This window comes from Pipistrellus kuhlii, unplaced genomic scaffold, assembly GCF_014108245.1.
Source record: "Pipistrellus kuhlii isolate mPipKuh1 unplaced genomic scaffold, mPipKuh1.p scaffold_m20_p_3, whole genome shotgun sequence".
Classification (NCBI taxonomy): Eukaryota; Metazoa; Chordata; class Mammalia; order Chiroptera; family Vespertilionidae; genus Pipistrellus; species Pipistrellus kuhlii.
Window position 1 is genome coordinate 66,782,311 of NW_023425529.1, and position 6,026 is coordinate 66,788,336.

Sequence of the window (6,026 nt, forward strand, 5' to 3'; positions counted from 1 at the left end):
CTGATCTTACTTCCTGTATTATAAGAAATCTAAGACATCATCTGTGGTGATGCACCATTATTTATTGTATCCCTGAGATATAAAAACAAAACAAACAAACAAACAAAAAAAAACACTGCTTAAAAAACTTAGTAGAAATACCATCAAATATAAGATGGATCTCACCTTAAGCAATGCTTAAATGTGAAAAGAATGTACTTGTGAGAATTAATGAAACATGCATTGTTATCACCGTCCACTTAGTCAGAAGCCTGGAGGTCACATAGGTTAGTTACCCTCTATCACCTCCTGCAGTAACCAGGTCCTGGAGTTTCTACTTCCAAAACCTCTTCAATTCCTGCTCTATCTCCAGTCCCAGAAAACTCTCCTCTGTTCCAGCCGGGATAACTTCCTTTAGCCGCTAAATGATTCTTCAAAATAAAAGCAGAATGATGTTCCAAAATACAACCTGATGGTAAAGTCTAATCTCCTTAGCGTCACCTAAACATACTTTGGAATCTTGTCTCTAACCCTTTTCAAGTAATTTCAAGTACATAGAAACCAACCACATATAAAAACTTTATTCTCTCCACCTGTAGTGGCCTCTCGTGCTCCTTTTCCACCTTGAATACACCTACTTACCGTGTTTCCCCGAAATAAGACATCCTCCGAAAATAAGACCTACTTACAGGTTTCCTTCTCAGTGAAATATAAGGCATCCCCCCAAAAATAAGGCCCCCCTAGGCTAAACATGAGAGATTTGGTCCACTGATTCTGAAAGAAATGGAGTCACAAGAAATTTACCAGGAAATTCAGGAATTGGATTGTTATGATGATGTTCCAGAAGATGATGACATGATTGTCATTGAATAAATGAGTAAATTCTTGATACTGTAGGATTCACAGTTTGTCTGGTTTGTGTTGACAACTACCGTACTACTGTACTGTATACAGGTAATAAATTTCCTTTATTTTCATTTAACAACAAATGTGTACCATATTCTTCTTCATGGAAAAATAAGACATCCCCTGAAAATAAGACCTAGTGCATCTTTGGGAGCAAAAATTAATATAAGACACTGTCTTATTTTCGGGGAAACAGGGTATTTTTTAAGAATCAGCTCAAATGTCACCTCGTCAGTAAACTCCCTTTGATGCTATCTGTGCCCACTTGCAAAGGAGCTAGGCGCTTCTCCGTAGAGGGTGACTCCCGGGTCCCTTCTTTATCCTTCATCATATTTTATAATTGTTTGCATTTCTGGATTGTGAGCACTTCAAGATCAACAGCCATATTCTATCCATTTTCCTGTCCTCACCATGTAGCATTGGTCCTGGCACACAAAAAGGCCCTTAGCAAATATTTGCCAAATGAGTAAGTAAATAAGGTGAAGCTGAAAAAGAACAATCCTTAATAAATAATACAAGATCTACATGTGATGAAATATCCATCACTCCAATGTTGAAGAGGGAGTCACGGCCAACGGTAAAGCTTGGCCTGTCTTCCTCCCCTCAGCTCCCAGGGTGAAGGCCACTAGTGTGGGCTGCAGTCCACAAGGACATCCAGTCTAATTAGCATATTCTGCCATGGTGGCAAGGGCTGATGCAGAGATGGTTAGGGGTGATCAGGCAGGCAGGTGAGTGGTTAGGGGCAATGAGGCAGGCAGATGGCGACCATCAGTCTGGCAGGGGAGGGAAATTAAGGGCGATGAGGCCGGCATAGTGATTAGGGGTGATCAGGCAGGTAGGCAGATGAGTGGTTAGGAGCCAGTGGTCCTGGATTGCGAGATTGGGCCTAAACTGGCAGTTTGACATCCCCCAAGGTGTCCCAGATTGCAAGAGGGTGCAGGCCAGGCTGAGCCCCCTCTCCCCGCACCTCCCGACACAAATTTTGTGCAGCGAGCCTCTAGTATGAACAATAAAAGATCAGCTCAGATTGAGTCTTCAAGTATTTATGAGAGGTCTTTGTTAATAAAGACACTCCTAGCGATTCATATATTCAAAGAGAAAAAGAATGAATTCGAAGGTAATAGCATTGCCATGCATGTGATTGATGAAAAGAACAGCACTAATGGTTATAGGAAAAGTGCTTCTATATAATTTAAAAAGGTAGAATAAATACACAACCTCAAAACACGTCATTGGCCAGGAATGTGTTCTCCCCTAAGGCGCAAGAGCTTTAAAGCCACATGAAATGTTTCATTGTCTTGTGATTCATAATGCTGGCACATCTTACATCATCTTCAATTAAAGAACAGTGCTTGTTTCTCTGCATCATCTTCCCACAGAGCAATGAGGGACACAAAGGCAAGTAGCATTGTCAGAAGTAAAATCTCCACCTCTACAGTAAATAGTTATGTTCATTTCTTGGTCGAAATCCCCATACCTCACTTTAAAGTGTCTGCTTCCAATATTACTATGTGCTCATATATTTTTCAATATTTATCAGCCGGCAACAGTTTAGTTTTGGTTTGAACGAGGCAGATGGTGCCTGGAGGTCCTTTTTACACGCGTGTGCTTTGACTTTGAAAGGAATGAGTCAGTATGGCAAAGTAGTTCAAGTTTAGTATTCAGTTTCACAAAGATGCAGTTCAAACACAAGACCTGTCTTATTTACTTCAAGTCTCCAAGTCTCACTTTCCTCAATTGTAGAATAAAGAGTTGTAATAATGCTCACTGCATTTGGTTGTTAAGAGCCTTAATCACATATCAACCAACTAACACAGTGTCTGGCACAGGGTAAAAGCTAAGGTACTACAATTATTTTTTTAGCTTTTTATTAGATAATGTTTGAAGAATTATAGAACTTATATGATATCATTTACTTATTATGATGGGAATTCAAGTCAAGTCCTTTTTGCTTCATGAAGTGTCGTTAAGCTATAATAATCTCTTCTGCATTTGACATTAATTGTACACTTTGAGGTATCTTTATTATCATTTTCTGTGGTACGGTAGAGCTTATTGCCTCAAAGCGTGAGACGAGATGATCATAAATGAGACTTCTGGGAAGAAGGAGTAATTATATTTTTGCCTACTTCTCCCATTAAATATAATGTAAAATGTGCCCATTATCCATAAAACAAACATAAATATACTTTGAAATATGGAGAGAAAAAGCCAGACCACCTGGGGACATTATGATGGTGAGTTCCCTGGGTTTTCTTTCTGCTTTATATATCCGGGCATGGGTGCTGGAGAAGCCTCTAACCTAGAAATACTAACGGGCACATACAAAACAAGCAAGCAAACAAACAACCCTGATTCATCTAACCAGAGGGCCAAGAAAGGGCAGCCTAGCAAGATGGAAAACTTTGAGACAATAACCATTCTCCTCCAGCCAAACACTACAGCCAAAACCTCTCCTCACCCCCACTCACATCAGGGAAGGCCAAATGGGGAGCCTGGACTTGCGTCCTCTCCAGGCTGAAGGGGAGCCTACCACTGCCCCCACAATGGGGGGTCAGAGAAGACTAAGGTGGGAAATGGGAACTTTCACCCCGTTAGGCAGTGATGGGCTCTCGCCCCCTGCTCCACAATGACAGTGTGAACCATCTGGGGACCCCCCTTCCTGGCACTCAGGCCCATTTCCTCCTACTTCCCATTGTGTGTGCCACGGGAGGCCTTGTGGGAAGACAGGACTTTCACTACTGCCCCGCGCTAATGGTTACAAGGCCATTCATCCCACCCCACCTTGCTGTGAACACAAGTCCTAAGGAGCGCAGTGCTGAGGCCCTCCTACCTCTCCCAGCCAAGCATCTGTGGAGGCCTGGAGGAAGCCAGAACCCACACCCACACCTAGCAGTAATAAGGAGCCCCCACCCGAGCCGCCAATAAAGGCTCAGTCTTGGACTTCCACTTCACCAGGAAATAATACTTTTAAAAGTATTTACAAAAGTAGGAATAGAGAACTTCCCCAATTTGATCAAGAGCTTCCATAAAAAGCATACAGCTAACATTATACTTAATATGGGGTGGGGGGGGGGGGTTTGGAATGGGGGGTTGAGGACAAATATGTGATACCTTAATCAATAAAGAAATTAATTTTAAAATTATACTTAATAGTGAATAATTATGCTTTTCATTTAAGATCAAGAAAAAGAAAATGTCTCCTCTTATTATTCTTATTCACTGTAGTACTAAAGTTCTAGCCAGTGCAATAAAGGGCATAGAAAGGTATGTAAATCAAGGAGGAAGAAATACAAACTATCCTTATTTACAGTCTGCATAGAAAATCTCAAGAGATCTACAAAAAACCTCCTACAATTAATTAAGGCCACAGGATACAAAATGAGCATATTAAAACCAATTATGTTTCTATATACTAACAATTAATATGTCGACACCAACAATAAAAACATAATACCATTTATAATCAATTAAAACATTAAAAATACTTAGGTACAAATGTAAAAAAAAAAAAAAAAAAAAAAAAAAGGATGTCTGTACTGAAAATTATGAAACACTAGTAAAATAAATAAGAGGAGGTCTAGCCCCTTTCCCCAGCTGCCGGCAAGGTGCTCGGTTCTTCCGAGGAAGCTAAGGTCCCGTTGGGTGCTCCTGGCAGCGCTCGCCCAGCACCCACCCTCGCCATGGCCTCCGTGCCGGAGCTCGCCTGCATCTACTTGGCCCTCATCCTGCACGATGATGAAGTGAGGTGACGAGGATAAGATCAATGCCCTCAGTAAAGCAGCTGGTGTACATGGTGAGCCTTTCTGGCCAGGCTTGTTTGCAACGGCTCTGGCCAGTGTCAACATTGGGAGTCCCATCTGCAATGTAGGGGCTGGTGGACCTGCCGGGCAGCTGGTGCTACACCAGCACTGCCGCCTCCACCGCTGCTGCCCCAGCTGAGGAGAAGAAAGTGGAAGCAAAGAAAGAAGAATCTGAGGAGTCTGATGATGACATGGGCTTTGGTCTTTTTGACTAAACTGGCTCTTTTGCAACACAGAGGTCAATAAAAGCTGACCTCTGTTTAAAAAAAAAAAAAAAAAGGTCTAAATAAATGGAGAAACATACTATGTTCATTGATTGGAAGATACAATATAGTAAAGATGTCCATTTTCCCTGATTTAATATATAAATTTAATGCAATTTCTATCAAAATCTCTGCATGATTTTTGTAGCTATAAACAAGACCATTCTGAAATGTATAGAAAAGTAAAGAAGAAGAAGAGTTAAAACAATTTTGAAAAAGAAGAATGAAGTGGGAGGAATCAATCTACCCAATTTTATGATTTTTATATGCTTCATTAATCAAAACAGTGTGTTATCAGTGGAGAGATAGACACATTAAACAGGAGAATATAATAGAGAGCCAGTAAATAGATCCACATAAATATGCCTATCTGATTCTTGACAAAGTTACAAATGCAATTCAGTGAAAGAAAAATTGCCTTTAAAAATAATGGTGCTGCTAAAAAGAAAAAAAAATGGTAGTGGTGCAATTGGAGCAAATTCATTAAAAAACAAACAAACAAAAACAAAAACAAAAACAAAACAAAACAAAACAAAACAGAATTTCACCCGGTAGGCATGGCTCAGTGGTTGACTGTTGATCTATGAACCAGGAGGTCATGGTTCAATCCAGGTTAGGGCACATGTCAGTCAGTCTCCAGGGTGAGGCACGCAAGAGGCAGCCCATCAGTGATTTTCTCCCATCATTGATGCTTCTTTCTCTCTCTCTCCTTCTCTGTTCTTCTCTGAATTCAATAAAATATATTTTCTTAAAAAAACAACAACAGAATTTCAACTTAAACCTCAAATCTTATCCAAAAATTATCTCAAAATAGATCCACTATATAAATGTAAATTACAAAATCATAAACATTTCAGAAAAACACACAGAAAAAAATCTTTGAAATCTAGAGATAGACAAAGAGTTCTTAGATTTGACCCAAAAAATGATCCATAAAAAAATTTGATTAAAATGAAAAATGTATGTTTTATGAAAGATCCTGTTAAGAGGATGAAAAGACAGACCAGTGTTTAAATACATAAAGAACTTTTAAAACTCGACAGTACAAAACAAAAAAGCCGATTCAAAAATGAAC

General features: G+C 39.9%; 1 pseudogene; it reads left to right on the forward strand.

The window, feature by feature from the left end:
• The first annotated feature begins 4,553 nt into the window (after nt 1-4,553).
• On the forward strand, nt 4,554-4,916 carry LOC118728324 (annotated as a pseudogene).
• Nucleotides 4,917-6,026: the final 1,110 nt, after the last annotated feature.